Source organism: Brienomyrus brachyistius, chromosome 5, assembly GCF_023856365.1.
Source record: "Brienomyrus brachyistius isolate T26 chromosome 5, BBRACH_0.4, whole genome shotgun sequence".
Classification (NCBI taxonomy): domain Eukaryota; kingdom Metazoa; phylum Chordata; class Actinopteri; order Osteoglossiformes; family Mormyridae; genus Brienomyrus; species Brienomyrus brachyistius.
Window position 1 is genome coordinate 12230060 of NC_064537.1, and position 18389 is coordinate 12248448.

General features: G+C 45.8%; 1 protein-coding gene across 2 annotated transcripts in view; it reads left to right on the top strand.

Annotated features, from left to right (window-relative positions):
- prkcaa (protein kinase C, alpha, a) overlaps positions 1-18389 on the top strand; it is a 137003-nt gene that overhangs the window by 12958 nt on the left and 105656 nt on the right. The gene's annotated exons all lie outside the window — the stretch shown is intronic.

The window sequence follows — 18389 nt, forward strand, 5'->3', positions numbered from 1 at the left end:
GAATCGGAATTACATCGACAGCCCTTCAGTGGCAAGCCGGACGCCCATGTAATTGCTGTTTGCATTGTGTATGACTGCAACGAAGGTGCCACCTTTGCAAACTACTGTTGCTACCTTCCAGGAAGTCGACTGGTTGAAACTAGATAGGCTTCCTGTTTGTTACACAAGATTATTTTAAAGAAACCTTCCTAGCTGTCTTTTCTTGAACAAAAGAAAGTCTTTGTTTAGTAACAGACAGTTGGCAGAGAGAGAATCCACATCACCATATCTGCATTTGGAAAAATCACCGAAAATAATGGACTTCGAAGTAGGTCTTCGAGTAGAAAAAATGTCTGTTTCTGCATTATAAAGTAATTTGCTCTTAATTTCCTGATGTTCCTGTTTAACTCAGGAGGCAAATCCAGTGTTGTGGTCTCCTGACCATTTAATCAGCAGTGACAGCAGATCCAGATGGGTCTTTTATTTTTGCCTGTGGTAGAATTAAAAAATTTCTCTGTGGCCCTCACGCTAGAATCATCTGGCAGCCTGCTGCTACTTGTTGACATCTCTGTTTCCAGCTGTCAGCCTCCACATCTGACAGAGGCCCGGGCATTGCCCTTTGACCTCCACATGAACTTCTCCAGCCATATTGCTGCTTTGATGTCATCATCAAGGTTCTCCATCTGCAACGTGCGTATAAACCACACTGCCCAGCTGTGGGTCTGTACATTATTGTCAGGACTATTGTATGGTCAGGACTGCTGTGGCTTCCGTTTTGGCTTGTGCTCCGTATTATACAGAATATGGCCTCACAGCTGGTTTTCTGTCTTCACAAACAGATGCTTCAGGCGGGTTTAGCGTCAGGATTAAAGACCTGATAGTGACTTGTCTCAACACGTTGGAGGTTTCCCCATGATAGGGTTCTTCATGAAGCCAGACCTTCTTTCTGCCCTCTCAGTAGTGGATTTCTTTAATGCATCTCTGTAGAATGAACATAGGTTGCACTAGGCCCCAGAACATCCAATAGTTACTTACCTTTGCTGCTCCCGTTTACTCTGCATTAAACATTCATCTTTGTTTACTAAAGGCCAGTAGTTTGCCTGTGTAATAATTGATCTGATGCCTTATTATGTGTGTTGTAATTTGACAGAGTTTCTCAAGGTTTTTCAAAGGGACCAGTGGTTTGCACAGTGATAAAGGGCGTGCACTTGTAAACCAGAGGGTTTCTTCTTCCATCCGAAGAGGCATTCTAGTGTAGTGCCCTTGAACAAGGTACTTAACCTTAATTACTCTAAAACATTCAGCTGTTTGAAGGGGGAAAATTGTTATTAAATTGTATGATAAGCAGGTAAATGTGACTGAGCCTCTGCTGGCTATCGTTAGCTGTCCTCATTTATGCTGTATTATTTATGCTAATTGCATCTTGCAAGGGTGGACATGCACTGTAATCTGTGGATCATGAATGAAGTGATTTGAGTTCTTTATTTGGCGCATTCCATTGTGACTGAGGTAGCTTAGAGCCATGACTGGCAAACTTTGGGTGAGTCCCAGAGAAAGAGGGGTGCCCGCTTTGTCTGCAGAGATGGGGGAACATCTCGGATGAAGAGCCGTGCACGCGCCTATTGTTCTCAGTTCAGAAATAATGACGGACTGACTGACTGACGAGATGCCGGTTGCCTTCATTTGTGGGTGGTTCCGCCTTTAAATTCGGCACAGGGGAAGGTTGTCTTTGATAATTAGTCTGAAGAGTTGTAATTTCTTTAATGATGAAGAGGTGCTTATTCTGAAATAACACTCCAGACATAAAGCCCATCACAGCACCCGGAACACGTGTAACGTGTAGGTGTCCTGTGGGTGTCAAGGCAGAACCATACTCTCTTTGCAGGACTCATCTTCATTTCAGTTCACGTTCACTCCAGTTTAGCTCCATTTTAGCTCCAATATTCTGCTAAAACAAATAGAAGGATCTGTACATACTGACATGTTGTGATATATAGGGTTTTTTCCATCAGTATTGAAGAAGTACTTTTACCACAAACATCTGCCGTCTTTTTCCTTTAAGACAGTTTGTAGTCTTGGTGTGTTCTGTGAATGTACTTATCTATGTTAATCAGTATTAATATTTTGGAGGAAATGAGGAGTTGTTACTTTTTTATTGAAGTATAATTGGATTTTGTGTTTAGTAGAAAATGTCACTTGGAGTTTCGGTTAATCTAGATCCTTCATTTCATCCTCTAAATGAAGTGCTTGAAAGAACTGAGCATGTACCACTGCTTTCCTGTATGCCATTTGGATAGATGAATTCATCATATTTTACACTGCTCAGTTTTCTCATAGCTACCAAAGGCCTCTTAGCGTAATATACTATAATTGGGCAGCCAGAAAAGCATCTCCTTTCCAAGAACAAGCAGACATTACGTTAAAAGCTGCATTATGCTGATGATGTGGGATTCCATCTTGAATGTGGAACAGCTCTCCTTACTGACAATGACTTAACAGTTAGGATGGGCCTCTGTCTTTTAAAATAAGGTTTCAAATAAGGGATTTATGAAAAAAACACAAGAGAAGCAACAAAAGCTGATAATTGGGCTCTTGTGTCTATGTAATGTGAACTTGAATTTTAATTTGAATTTTTTTTCTACTGATATCCAGGGTGATTCTGACTTGCGCTTCGTATGACACATTGGAAGATGGGTGAATTTTATTTTCCCCTTACATCACTTCAGAGTGCACACTGCATAGTGTATACTTAGTAAGGCTCACTTCATAGTGCGCACTACATAGTTTACACTTCATAGTGAACGGTGTACACTCATAACGCGCACTCATTGTTCCCAGTTTATGCTTAATAAGAGATGATATTTATTAATTGTACAGCCAACTAGTCCACGTCTGTGAATCTGCAATTTATTATAATAATGAACTGGGCAGGAGGTCATGAAGCCAAAGAGTCCTGTGCTCTAATATGTGAGGTGACAGGGCTGAAACATTCAGAATGAATCAGTCAATGGGTCCTTTTGCCCTGATATTTGAGGTGGCAGGGCTGAAGCATGCTAAGTGGTACAGCCAGTGGCCTGTACCACCTTATGACAGAGTTCCACTGTGGGCTGCCAAACTTCCAGGGACTAATCTGCGCTTTCTCTTTCCTTCGCACCCCCTCAAGTCACATTACTGTATTTACCACCTTCTTCACTCTGGGGCTCAACCGCTGCCTGATATTTAGCGATTTTAACGAAATCTGCACCTCCTCCTTTGTACTCACAAGCTAGAGACAATTTGCAGCAGGGCTCCCTTCTCCTGACCCATGGGTGGGGGCTTGAGTCGCGGGCTGCGGACACACATTCAGGGTCCCTGTGTAGGGTACAGGAAAATGCCCTGACATATATGTGCACATGTAGATGCGGGAGCTGTTCTGATCAGGGAGCAGCTGATCATGTCTGGAAGCACACTGGCCAGCCAGCTGAAAGTTACACTGGCTCTGAAGAATGGTAGCTGCTTCAGCACTTACAGTATATTGCTTATTTCTGAGGTCAGCCGAGGAGAAGTAAAATCAGACTCATTCCCTGGTGTTCACCATTTTTCATTCTCTGTGTGCCCTCTGTTTTCAGAGGGGACCTGGGGTGCAGGGGTTACTCCGCCTGACCAAACCAGCTCTCCATTTACCGGTGGGTCTGAGGTGGTCCCATCCTTGGCTGCTAGCTGGGGTTCCATGGGGCGTGGTGGGGCGGGGCTCTTCCGGTCTGTGCTTGGGGGGGAGGGGTCCCCTGCTGCCGGGCTACCTGTGGCACCCCTGTCTCGCCACCCATGTCTCGGTGATGCATGGTTGTGGACCCTTACGCCATAGGGGCGGGGGAAGTGGTCTTGGTTGCCTGTTTCCTCCTGCCTTTGTCTTGGGTCTGGAGATGGGGGGGCACTGTCATACCCCCCCGACAGCATCAATTACTGGTGCATCCAATGACAAATCAGTTCACACCTACACTTGCACATACAAGGTTGAGCGATCAGTATCAATATTATTATTACTTATTAAAGTAACTTATACATATAGGAATTGAAATATGTGTATATGTGTATGAGCACATGTGTGTATGCTACATACATACCTATTTGAAACATTATTACTATTATTATTATTATTATTGTTGTTGTTGTTGTTGAGATTATTGTTATAACTTTTAATCGGTGTCATCATTAGCCTGCTATTATTTTTTTGTTGTTTGATGTCCTTGTAATGAGTGTTATCTGTGTTATGCCTGTTTGTTCTCCGCATTCCCCTACACTTGTTCTCCTTCCCACCTTTATTATTATTATTATTATTATTATTATTATTATATGTATTTTTCTTATTATTATTATTTTTTTTTTATTTCTCTCTGCCCATGGTGATTAATGTCTGTTATTGTTATGATTGTTGTTTCTGTGTCCTCCTCCCCCTTTTTTTTAGGGGGGGGTTATTTATTTATTTATTTTTTATTTTTGTTTTTTATTTGTATAATCACGGCACTTGGGCGAGTAAGTTCGGAGTGGCCACCCTGGAATTGAACATCTTTAAACTTTAACTTTAATTTAAAATAAAGGGGGGGGGGGTGGTGGTTGTGGGCAGAAAAGAAAAGGTATTAATGTCCATTATTATTCATGAAAGATTATTTTACATGCCATACAAGAAGATCATTAGTTAAATGACTGTTACTATTCTTATAGGTTGATTGAATAGTTCCTCTCAAGCAGCTGCATTTTAGCAGCCAGATTTTTAGCTAAATGCATCAACAAAGTAACCATAAATAAACACATCTTTGTTTTTTTGAAGGTGGGGTTTTTCTGAAGCAGTCTACAGTAAGTGCCTTGAAGGGACCAGAACCTACATCCTATCTCCTGTCCCCGTTTAGCACCATAAATCGCCTGTCTTCTGCTCTGGTTTTTACAGCTTTGCAGCCAGTGCCTCAGTATCTGCTAGATATCTGTTGATGCTGAGATCTCATCAGTTTCGATGAATTCCTCTGGCAGATCTTTTCTTTGCGCTTCTTAACAAAATATGTAGGAAACCACTGGAAGAAAAACATCTTTTATTTTTCCTATCACATGCAGATTTTTTTTTTTACTTTTTTTCAGAACATTCCCTGTGCTGACCTTTCTGATATTTTGTCCCAGTCCTGAACAATCAGAATTGTTCTCTAAACAAACAGAGCTATTTTTTGCATTATTGACAGGACTGAGGATTCTGTAGTGGGGGGTCATTGACCTGGCATGCTACACGATCCCAGTGTTTTTTTCCAGCTAATTAACTCAATGGGGGTCACCAGTACCCAGGCATACCTATACAGATGAGCAGATCTCGTCTCTCTCGTTCATTTCGAGGTACATCCCCCTGTTTCTGATGCCTCTCTTACCCGTGTGCAGCCCCCGCCTTCTCCATGAATAGAGAATTGTGTGGTGACTCTGTGGCCTAGGGAGCTGTATAGCCAGAACCATGCTATGTAATCCATAGAAGGAGTGGCCTGCACATTAGCAGGTATTACCACGGTATTACTGTGTTTGAGTGCATTAGCAGTATATTAGACGCTAGATTGCAGACGAATGCACGAACCACTCAATTACTACACTGAAATCTTTCTCTAATTGCGTGTATTTTATTAAGATAATGTTGGAACTGAATGGAAGAGCCTTTTAGTTTATAGATTTTTTTTTCTAAGTGAACAGACAAAATAAAACATTTGGGGGTGGGGGGGGAGAATAGTAGTGATGGGGAGATCCTTCACCCAGGCTTTTACTCATCAGCGGGGATTGTAGATAAAGACAGATAAAAACTGGGCTTCTTGTTCTGGATGATGTAAAAAGCAGAATTAATCTATCCTAGTGATAATGGCAGATAGCTCAGGGGTCTGACCATCATCCGAATGCCAGGGAAGCCTGGACGGTAATGAGAGTGTGTGTTTAGTTTTATTGCTGGTACCTCCTAACGTAATGAGAATGGGCTATTCAGATTGGCATTAATGTCGATTTATTCCAAATCGGTCTCCTTAAGTGAGGATGATTGTGCCCTTTGATCATGGGGGTTTACAGATCCTTCAGCTGGAGCTCGTGATGAACCTCTGCAGATGTTCGTAAGATGCATGACCTCTAGACCTGAACAGGAGCGTGTCTCTGTTGATATTTTCACTGGCTTCCCAAGGCTGGATTTGGTTTGTAGTAATAGCCTCCCCCTCAAGGTGTGGCTGTGAGTGTCTGTGGAGCAAAGTCACTGCGATTTGTTGGCGGAAGAGGTTTTTAACTGGGGTATCCTGGATGAGAGTACCTGGAGAAAAGCAGGGGCCTGATTCTCATCGTCAGGATGAGTGGTGAAGCGGCAGTGCTACCCTCTGAGAAAGACTGAAAATGCAGAGTCTTTGGGGACTTACATGTGACCCCCGCATATGACCCGCGGGCTGGGATGAAAGTCCGGATTTGCGCTTCAAGATAAGAGAAGAGAACTTAGAACAGGCCTGGTGGTGATTTCAGAGGACTGAGACAAAAGTTGGCTGTGTGGGATTGTCCCAGATGGGGAAAAAAAACATGAGGGAGAGAACAAATGTGGAATTGATGTATAGCACAAAGCACGGGCAGAGACGAACTGGCCCAGGACGCCAGTCCCACGTGAATGCTCTCGATGAAACGTCATTGGACACTGAGGAATGGACTTTTTTTTTTCTGGCTGCCATTTAACCATTTGAAATGAATGAAATACTTTGTTTGCCATTTGTCTGGCACCTCTCCTTTAAAACATACACATATACAGGTGAGAACAAAGCTTGGGGTCAGAGCGCAGGGTCAGGCTATTTATCTGATACCCCAGTGCATTTTTGGGAAGTGGTTTTAAGGGCCACAGGTGACGTGACCATTCTGCCAATCGCAGCATTTATGCTCCTGAGCGCAGCGAATGCATCTGATAGAGGCTGTGAGTGGCGTATCTATTGCTGCTGGTTCGTGTTAGGCAAATGCCAGCTGACAGCACACGTTATCGAGTATGAATCAGTTCTTTCTCTGAGCTCTCGTTCCTCTGCCTACTAATGGAAGAAGAGGAGAGCCGGTGGGGGGGGGGGACTTTTGCTATTTAAGGACAATGTGTTTGCAGACAGGCCATGCACTTGCAGCACTTTGCTGAGGGTGGGGGGCCTGACTGGCAGGCGGAGGTGGCTAGAGTTTTCTAGCGGCCTGATGCTTGGACACATAGCAAAGCAAACCTTTGTGAAGCCCAGCTTCCTGGTAGATGGCAGGCATGTCCAGGACCAATCTGTCAGGATGAAGCCAGCAGCAGGAAATGTAGGAGCTGGACATTATTGGGCCTGGGTGGGGTTGGCGAGAAAGGAAAGACCAGCAGACACTTGGTATCGGTCCAGTTTGATCTGCTCTTTTCTCTTCTCCCTGGACTAACAGGTGAAAACGATTACCTGCATCATGAAGGGAAAATATGTCTTCATCCCTACTACCTCACACACCACTTCGCGAGAATTTTGAGGCATTTTCCCAGGCAGACGTCAGCACATTCTTGCGTCATGGAAGTAATAACAGCGGAACTTTTATGGTACTCTTACCTTCGTCAGAGGCTCCAGCTATAATTTGGAGCAACTCTGCGTTCAGATGAAAAAAAAATCTATTGGAGAGCACAACTGAATGGTCAATTTGCGAGGCGTTCCATTGAAAGCGGCGAGTGAGTGAGTGGGTCTTTTGATGCTGTTGTGAGAGGTTTTCCTTGGAATTGGGAAGGATGTTGAGTAGAAATAAAGAAGAGTACAGAAATTTGCATGCACGCTTCCTTCCACGTCGTACTATGCAGCTGCTGGCCTGGAGCCGTGTCGTTTGTTTCTCTTATTATTGTTGTAAAAACAGGTCATTGGTTGATTCGGATAAACTAAAACACTCAGAGGGGTCAGCAAACAGAGACACGTAACACTGGGATGATGGGGAAGGAATGGAAACTTTATTCAGAGATCAGGTTTAAATTGTAATATTTGGCACGAGTACTGGGAGAATCAAATACATGAAACCCTTAAGAGAATTTACTTGGACGAGAGAGAGAGCTCTGCCTTATATGATGTGTGGGGACACACTGTGTACCTTCACACTGCTTTACATGCAGCTGTGTTTCTCTCCAGACGAGTCCCTCAGATTGAAAGCGAGAGAGTTCTTCTCTGGGGGGGCTCCTCCTGCCGACTTCCTGTCCCACTCACTTCCTGTTCCTGTCACAGGTGATATGCACCTGTGGCTGCCAGTGACTGCTTCCCACGCTTTGTTCTTTTATCCCTCCCTTTGTGTGGCTGCTAATCCTGTCCAATCCGTTCAGTTTTACAGGCGGATTACCGCTGATCTCAGTATAATAACGGGCTGGCCCGCATCCCCCCCCCCCCCCCCACCTCGTTGTATAATTGTAATTTGAATGAACCTTATTTAACCTGAGGGACTGTTTCATTTTCATTGCCCAAGCCTTTCTGGAAAGTGAGTGTCAGAGTGCGAGGGAGGTTCAGTCTGCCCCTGCAAAGGCTCTGTGGGTCAGAGGTAGCTGTCCTTCTCATTGGATGCGCATGAAAATTGTGTGACTTGTGCCTTCCCCTTCAACCATAATTTTGGTGACATGATGAACGTGGTGTAATCATGTCATCCTGTCATATTAGCATGAAACACCAGCTTCAGCTAAATTCCCCTATATAAGCCCACCTACTAAGAAAAGTTTGTGCTTTTATTCATATCCACATTGTGCTTTGTGATGGGCCAGCATCCCATCCATGGTGTGCCCTGTCATAGGTGGGCATCCTGTCCAGGGTCTTCCCCTGCACTGTCATAGGCTGGAATCCCATCCAGGGTCTTCCCCTGCCCTGTCATAAGCTGGCATCCCATCCAGGGTCTTCCCCTGCCCTGTCATAGGCTGGCATCCCATCCAGGGTCCTCCCCTGCCCTGTCATAGGCTGGCATCCCATCCAGGGTCTTCCCCTGCCCTGTGCTTCCTGTCCTGGTTCCAGGCATCTCATATGCCAGTACCTGATAATCAGTTACAAAAAGGGACGTACGACTACTTATGGGTGTTAATCTTCACTTTGAAGTGGTGCCTTTCCCTTCCCCTTTCCATAATGGATGCAAATCCACACACTCTCATTGTGAGTCTGCGGTGTTATTAGCTCGCACATGGATACATTTCACACTTAGTAGTGCAAAGCCTTGCAATCTACTTCACAAGATGGAGTCAAACAATGGAATCAGGAGTCCACCAGCAGACGTCCTCTCTTGTGATACTCAGGGTAGAATAAAGCAAACTGTCGATTACTTTCCGTGTTAGTGGATGTGCTGAACTGTATCTGAGCTGAAATGAGCTGCTATTTTATACACACTGACATGGTGGAGGACAGTTGTGGCGCTCACTGGCTGAGAAGAGACGGCTGATTCTCAGGAGAGGTACCTTTCAAACTGGACTGAAAGACAAATACCCCTTGTGACAGGGACCTCATGGGTGCTTCGGCCTTTTGACTGGCATTCAGAGCAGCGAAACATGCTGTTATGTCTGAGCGAGGCACTGTAATGGGTTCTTAAAGGGTACGCACGGCATTCGCATCGCTACATTCTCTGAGAGGTGTTTTCATGACAACTGTCATGAAGGGTCCTGCAAAAACACAGCTAGATAAAATTTCTCCAGTCCGCATATTGTCTTTATTATTAGGTGGTGCCTGAAGATTGGAGTTGGGGTGGTGTGTGTGTTAATGTGTCTGTGGGTGTGCATGCATTTGTATGGTCATATATATTACATTGTGGGGGTCATGTGATTTAAAACCGAACATTTTTTTCAGTCCCCACAAGGGGTAACTCAGTTTTATAAAAGTCTGGGAATGCAATCAAAATACTAAAAATGGCAAAAGTGTTTTCTCTGGGTACTGTGGTTATGGACGGGGCTGGGTAAGGGTTAGCGTTAACATAGTTAGGATATGGGTTATTCCAACAGAAATTAATGGAGAGTCCCCGCAATGATAGGAATATATGAGTGTAATGACTATGCGTGTGCCTGTGTGTGATAGAGAGAGGGCATGTCATCTACGAAGCATGGTCTGCACTCGCTTTACTAAGGTTGCTAATTGCGGAAATTGCTGGCAGTAACCGTCGTAAGAGTGGTTTAATCTTGGTAAAGCATTATTTCATAACCCGGTCCACTGGGTGCCACAGATGGTCCACATTTTTGCTTCCTCCCAACTCCCTGCCAGACAGTCCGCATTATTGCTCCCTCACAGCTCCCTACAAGTGGACTGTCTGTGGGTCCCCGAGGATCAGATTGGGTAACACTGATTGGGAATGCAGTCACCATCACAGAGAACATGTCGGCAAGTTTTTCTTTCACCGTTTTCACCTTCAAACTCCCTACCTCATCCCTCCATTGTTCATGGTCTGTTTGCCTCTGCATGATGTAGTGTTTATCCAGCCATGCAGAGCCTCTTCCTGGGCAACCGTGTGCTATACTCCCAGTGGCCAGAGGGGCACTCCAGAGCCCCTCCCCATCTCCCGCCCCCAGTCCTGCAGATAATAGGATTTGAAAGTGACCCATGTGGCAAGTTCTAGTGTTGTCAAAATTAAAAAACCGGAAGTATCGGTTCCATTGTGTATAAAACTTTTTCAATGCAGGTTTTTAATGGTATTGATTTTGCAGCCTGTACTTCATTTGGATGCAAACTTTTATTTGTGCAATTGTTAGAAGTGTTTATGCCTTGAGACATAGGATAAGTAAAGTTAATGAATATCTGTATATCTATTCTGTTACGCATTGCAATAATAATATGAAGTACCATCCAATTTTTAAGAATTTATATACTGCTCTTGAATAACTCTAAACTCAAATGCACCACAATTATAATCACTACTACTGAGCTGCTGTACTTATTATGTAATATTATGCAGTGCAAAGTGTTTTTTTATATCGTGACATGAATTTATAAAAGGTTGCAATAAAATAAATAAATAAAATTACAGTTTTTATTGGGTTACATATACACTGTCTTGAGTATTGAAAATGAATTTCAATAGTTTCGTGACTTTTTTGGGTAGTTTTGGTATCGTGGGCATTGTGGGAATTGAAGTGTGGAGTCTCACACATTGCCAGTCTTTTTTTTTTTGTAATAGCATTTTAAAATATTTAGATGTAACGTTCTTTTGTTGCAGGAACAAGGCAGTCATACATGTGCATCTTCCAGTGTTGTCTGCCCTCAATCTACCAGCCGGCGTTCTGCACTATAAAGTTCTGCAGATGTCACATGGTATTTTGCCACCAGAATGCCCAGCCTGCTGGGGCTGCTGGCGGGGATGCCGGCGTCCCATCGATGTGCTCATGTCCTGCTGCTTTCAGTTTCCAAGTCCATTTACTGCTGGCCATGTGAGATCCAGCTTTGCACTATAGCAGATATCTACCGCGAAGCCATCTGGCCAAGGAATCCCTGTGTGCTCCTTGGATGGTGACAGCCTTCCAGCTGGCTGATTTGGGATGGTCTTCATGTGGCCTTAGCTTGTGTCAGAGACCTCAGTTTTTAAGAAGTAGAAATAGTGCTTTTCTAAATACCCTCATTACTGTTTTGCTGTTAGTTATAAACACCTATGAAGATTATCACTGAAACTTGTGAATTCCTGTTTATATTTGATGGTTCTGGGTAGCGGTCCATGTGCACTGGTGTTTAGCTGGTGTTTTTTTCTTCCATTATGTCAGTGGAAAAAAAACACATCGTATCAACTTTATTTACTCCGTGTTTACACTCTTTCACATTTTAAAACAGTTTAAAAAGGTTTAACAGTTTAAAAAGGTTAAACATGCTCTCCATGTTTTCGTGTTGGAAGTGTAGAGCGTGAGTTATGCAATCCCAATGCAGCGTGCGCTGCTGAGTGCAATGGGCACTTGTGCAATGGACCTGGCAGACCATAATAGCTTTTTTTTTTTGTTCACTCAGAATTTGGAAATGTAATGGATGACATTTCCAAAGCTCTCTTGTACAAATTTGTTCAGATCACATCTGTTAGCACCAGATCTTAGCTGTCTTTTCTCCTCAGGGGCAAAAATATTAAAATTGCTAATGTGTGCCCAGTCATGCTGGTATTGTGGCTCTATAGGTAGCACTGTTGTCTCATGCATCCCAGGTTGGGGGTTTATAAAAGTGCAGGAGTTGTGTGCTGCCCACCACTGCAGTACTCAGCTGTTATTTTTGCACCTTCAGATTCCTGGCCTTTCTCCTGTGACCTGGCACCTTTCTGTGTAACGTGTAGATGCTGTAGAGCCTTATAATCTCAGAATGGTGGCTGTTTCTGAGATGCTGGAGCCATTGTGTATGACAGCAGCAATCACACCAGCTTCAAGATCAGTTATATCGGGTATCTGAGCCTTTCTGATGCTCAGCTGAGCAGTGAGTGAACCTCTAGCCCCTGTTTGTGTGCCTGCTGTCAATTCAGTCGCAGGCACATTATTTGCTTTCTGAAGGAGCTGCCTATCTGCATTAACAAGCAGGAGTATCTGATAAACTGGCCACACGGTAAATATTCCACCCAATATTACTCCATCCTGCAACTGTATAGAATTTTTCTATATTTACATTATGTTCAAAAAATGATTGTCACTCCAGATGACTGAATCGCCCTTATTAAAAGTTGGCATAAATAGTTAGTAAGCTTTTTTGGTAAAATGCATTTGGTGTATCCATTGGTTCGGAACTCTTAAACTGGAAGTTGAAGTGTGACATGTGACTGGGAAGCTTGGTCATTAGTCTTAATCTTTTGAAAGCCCCCCCCCCCCCCAGTGTCTGCTCCATGAACGGGTGCAGCTCTCTGTACGTAGTCAGTTCTGCTGTTGTTCTGGTACTGTTCAGCAGCAGAAATAGCCCTTTCCTCAGAACCTGCTGTGAGTTCCGGATCAGGAATAGAAGCTCATACATCACCAGCACTTCCCCAGCCACTTGTGCTACATCAGTCAGAGGAGTGGTGCTTTTTTCTGGTCCTGGACCTGCCTGGTCCCCGTCATCGCCAATAGCAAACTCCCACTCTGGCCCCCTTCTGCTGCAGACACACCACGGTTCTGCAGCAGAACCCCAACTAGCCAAACCGGTGCTACACATCTCTGAGGTCAAGTAACGGGTGTTTCTTGCCACATGACGCATTAGCCCCTTCCCACTGGAGAGTGAGCCGGCTCATATTCGCTGGATGCTGGATGAATGGGTTAAATGGCTATGTGTTCTGTATCCATCCTAGTAGCAGAAATTGGTGATGCCATGATACCAGCTTTCTCCCTGAGCTTGAGGTTTCCAAGGCCAGAAGCGTTCGTCTGTGCGATCATTTGCTTGAGGGCTGGATCACACTCTGCCATGATGGACTCGCTTGCTCTCTGAGCCCAGGGACTGCACAGCTATTCCATATCTGCAGACTTCTAATCGGACCCTGGCCAACTGTTTCTGTAGTTTCTCTGCACAACTTTATTTTTTTCTAGCTCTGTTGAGCATTGTCCAAAACTGGCATGGAACTGTCAAATGCTTTCCTATAATATGGCAGTACCCTGATCCTAATGATAGTTTCACTGACTGTCCAGCTCTCCTGCAGGATATACCTGCTCCGTCTGCCTTCTATCACTCCTCATCTGCTCTGCTATCTTTCGTGTTTGGACACGTGGCTAGAAATGCACTCTGAACCGGACAGGTAATTTTATTTCTCAGTGGGTTTACTCTGCAGAGGTTTCAGGCCTGGGGCCTGTTTTTCCTCTTAATGTGCTCCCTCACAAAAGTAAATGTGAGCGAGAGCATGCCCCCCCGCCCCAGCTGATGAAATCGCAGGCGGAGCCGAGGGCATTGTTACCCAGCAACCTTGCAATTTTATTGCAGGTGCCAGCGGCAGACGCGGGGTTCCAACGTAGAGAGCGCGGGTCCTTTTAGCAGACACAGGGTTCCGATGTGGAGAGCGTGGGTCCGTTTAGCAGACGCGGGGTTCCAACATGGAGAGCGTGGGTCCGTTTAGCAGACGCGGGGTTCCGACGTGGAGAACGTGGGTCTGTTTAGCAGATGCGGGGCTCCGACGTGGAGAGCGCAGGTCTGTTTGGCAGACGCAGGTTCCTGTGCTAGACCGGTGTGGATGTTACATGCCCGTTGACCCGAGTACAGCTTGAATGTGCCGTTTCCGGGGTATCAGTGTGAATCAATCTCACGTCAGTAGTAGCTTCATTATTTTTTTTTCCCCGAGCTTTGCGACAGGTACCATTTATGCTACTATATTGAGCATATCTTTGTTTGGGTTAAACCCCTGCTCTCCGTTATTGCTGACATTTAAACAAGCTGTCAAGCCGCCCAGGGATCTGTGCTCTAGCAGAGCATAGCTGGTGTTTCCTACAGAAAATGGGTTTCAGCTTTCAGGAGCTAATGGCTAATCGTTCACTTCAATGGCCTCTTCCCAAACCAGGCCCTGTGTTCATCCTTAGGTGCGTGTAACAGCTTTGCTCCATGATTTTGCTGCGTTGCTCGTAAAATTGCTATGATTAATTTACTTTGAAATGTATGTGTGTCTTAGATTCCGAAATTTCATGTTTCCTGTTGTTTACCTGTTGTTCTCTCTAGTTGTTGACTTTCTGAAATGATGCTTTGTTTGCTCTTTGTATGAATACAGGACCACTGGAATGTGCTTCTTCTCCCATCTTGAAGTACACGTACAGGGTTTAGCTTGGGGTCAGAGTGCATGGTCAGCCGTTAATCCATATATTTTTTGGTGGGAAAGGGTGTTTCTCAAGGGCCTAAAGGAGATGGCTATTCTGTCAAGCATGAGATTAAATCGATGACCTTGCGATGACAAGTACATATGCCACACAACACACCCACAGGTCAACCTGGCACTTTCAGCATATTAGCAGTTGAACTATCCAGCTAATTGGTATCTTTACCTTGCTACTCATAACGGCTTCGGTCCTGCTGGGAGGCACAGGAAGGCTGCCTTGCTGCCTGTCTCTCCCTATCCTTTCTTCAGGTTTGCTAAACACCAGTTTAAAAATCATAACAGTCTTCACCGTCAGAGACCTGGAAGTGACCCTGGGTCCAAAGGACTGGGTGGGGCCTTGCAATGCAAAGATTCCAAAGGATGCCAAAGATTCCCCTGCAAATTCTTTGACACTCCTCACTAGGGACTCCTGGATACTATGGGTGAATGGCACAACCCAGATTCGGGTGACTATGCGAGCTGTAGAATTCACTCTATACCCTGGAGGGGAGGCAACATTCCTGACATTTTAACCTCTAGTGACACATGACTGAGATGTTTCTGTTACTGTGCATCTGCACAGGGTGTGAAAGACGTTCACACTTGAACGGATGGAAGAGTTTCCACGTGGTTCTGCACAGGCCGCACTTTTTGGCAGCACGGCCGTGGGCATAAACTAAGGCAGGCCTCGTTAGCGTAGCATGTAGCAAAAGGAGTCAAGGAGCCTAAGGCAGGCCTCGTTAGCATAGCATGTAGCAAAAGGAGTCGAGGAGCCTAAGGCAGGCCTTGTTAGCATAGCATGTAGCAAAAGGATCCAAGGGGCTAAGGGGCAGTGGCGAATACCTCAGAGCGTACCCATGCAGATTGTGCTGTTCTGCAGCCATGTGCCCGCCTCCCAGGACTTTCCCTTGGAAGAAGTGTTGCTGCAGTTGCAGCATGAGTGGGAGCCAACCTCGCTCTCAGGACTGTATGCCGCAGAGAATCCTGTGCCTTCTGTCAAAGACAAGTCTGGTCCCCAAAAGGGTTGCAGCCCAGAGTTGATGTGTGACTCACTTGGACTTGGACCACAGCAGCTCAGACGCAAGGCTGGTCAAAAGCCAGCGACCTCCAGTAGGTGCGTCTCCTTCTGCTCCTCAGGGAGACTTAACGGCCATCCGCCATCCGCCTGGTGGCTCGCTGAGCCCACGGACACGTTGTTCATTCCTGGTGACATTGTCCGCATGTAGCCATCAAGGGACCCCACCTGCTGGCTTTTACAGCTGTATCTTCGGGTGGACTTCACCCAGGTCATCGCCATGTGGAAGGAGGCTGGCTGTCAGGGTGGCTGTTGTTGACCCAGGACTCACCTGAGTTACTTATTATTTTTTATTATTATTAGCTGAGTATATAAAGCTTTTCTTCATGAAACCCCTCCCACACACACACACACACACACACACACACACACACACACACACACACACACACACACACACACACACACACACACACAGCTCCGACCTGGCAGCGGTGTCTGAGAGACTTGATTGTTTACAGGGCGGGAGCGCAGCACTTGGCGGTGTAAAGGCCTTCCCACTGTGGCCACCACTAAACACGCGGGCTGCGATCGAAGCCGAGCTTCTCGGTGCAGTCGTTTTATTCTCCCGTGAGAACCGCTCACCAAACTGCGGCTCACCAACAGGCGGCAGGCGGAGCCAAGGAGCACTAATCTCATTTGCCTGTCACTCGGAACCATCTAATTTTAGTTGCACGCTTGCCGCCCTCTCGTGCGGGGAACGTCGACAGCACGCTGCTCATCTGACAGCAGTCATGGTGCCGACACACTGAAGCCAGGCTATGTGCCGTCCTCCTGTGTGCCTGGCGTGACCCTTGCCAGTCCCTCTTTACACATGGGGGCTTTTTAAAAGGAAATTTCCAAGGGGGGGGGGGATTCCTGTCCAGTCTAGCAGGACCTGAATGCCATGCCCACTGAAAATGATCTGTGTTTGAAGCAGGCTGGCACTAGTACTGTACGCTCATCACCTCTGTCTGAGGTGAGTCTGCCAAGTTTAGTCCGGACTTGAGTGCCCCACTTAACGCCCCCCTCCGCCACCCCGATCAGCTGACCCCATCTCCGCCCAGATTAACCCCAAACAGAGCTCCTTCCATGTGATGAAATGTTTTTACATCTCTCCAGTTTGTGGCTGCGGGGATTCTTGAGTCATGAACTGAATCAGGCAATTCGAGTCCACGGAACGGCACGGGGGAGCCGTCCGTCTAGCTGAGCGTGTTTAATGAGTTTATTTCCAGCGTGCCGTGTCCGATGGCACAGCCGCATAAATCCTTCACCATTCTCCCGCCGTATTCTCTCAGTTTTCATCTGCGCTGAAAACGCTCAGGGCCGGAGGATGGATGGAGAGCGGCTCTGTGCCCCCCGAGTTGCTTGGCAAGGGAAACGGAACACTGGCGTGAAAAGAAGGCGGGAGAAGATTGAGCTTGCAGGGAAGTGGAGTGGGGGGGGAGGGTGTGCAAGGCTGGGTGCAAGCAGGATGTGATGACTCATCCATCATCTGGCTGGACACAGCAGCTCTGAATGGGCCCAATTAGCCCATCTTGATTGAATTCACTAGTCTGCGTCAGGCAGGACCTGGGGGAGCTTTGTGCTGCCAGAGCAGGGGTACGCAGTCCACCTTAATGACATCGTACCCCTGCCTGCTGGTTACAAACCACACCCCTCCAGGCCACGTGCATATTTTAGCCACATCTGTGTCAAGTTCAGGGAGCCAACATTGTTTTATAGCATTAGAGTTCTTTTTTTTTTGTTAAAATATGGCATATTTAGAGTTGCTTTTCTCAACAGCAAGATATTGATGCCATTGTCACGTATTTTGTAGAAATGGGATCATGCCCCCCTGTCTATGTCAGTGCGGGTTTTCTCTGAAGGGCTAATAAACCAGACAGGCAGTTCCCATCTCAGCTGAAAGTAGGCCAGACTGGCTGCAGGGGTGCGAGCTGTAACACAACATCTGAGAATTGGGGACGGGGGGAGGGGGTCACAGAATGCAATAGTAGGCAGTGCTCCCCTCACCAGAAGGCTGGCTCTGGTACATCAGGGATTCCCCAGGGATTCGGGGAGAAGGGGGTGCGGCCAAGACTTTAAGGGCACAGGCTTTGCAGACCTCGCTGGTCTGACCTCTGATAAGCCTGCAATGTTTCTCCCAGTGTCCTAAGGCAAAGGTCCACCGGCTCCAACAAGACTGGACCCAAATAACCACATCACCTCATCAAAAGCAGTGTTTCCCCTAGATTTACAGCTTTGGGGGGGATTCATGGATCCACAGGATTCATGGTGTTCATGTGTTTCTTTTAATATCAGCAGTCAATATGACAACTGAACTAAACATCAGGACATTTCTTTTTATGATAATTTATGACAGTTCACCACCCTGGGGGGGTTTAATAAACGCAGATGTTTTTGTCAGCTTTTCAGGTGCCTGACGCAACATATTTTCAGACGCGCACTCTCTGTCCACTGGTGGGAGTGTGCTCTCCATGCGCGATACAAAGAGCAGAGGTGAATTGTAAACATGTGACTGTAGAGACAAAAATGTGACTAGCTGCTGTGTAAATAAGATAAATAACATAAGGCTAATTAGTTTGTTTAATAAAAGGACAACGTATAGACAAATTCTATAGGAAGGGTAACCTTAAATGACTTC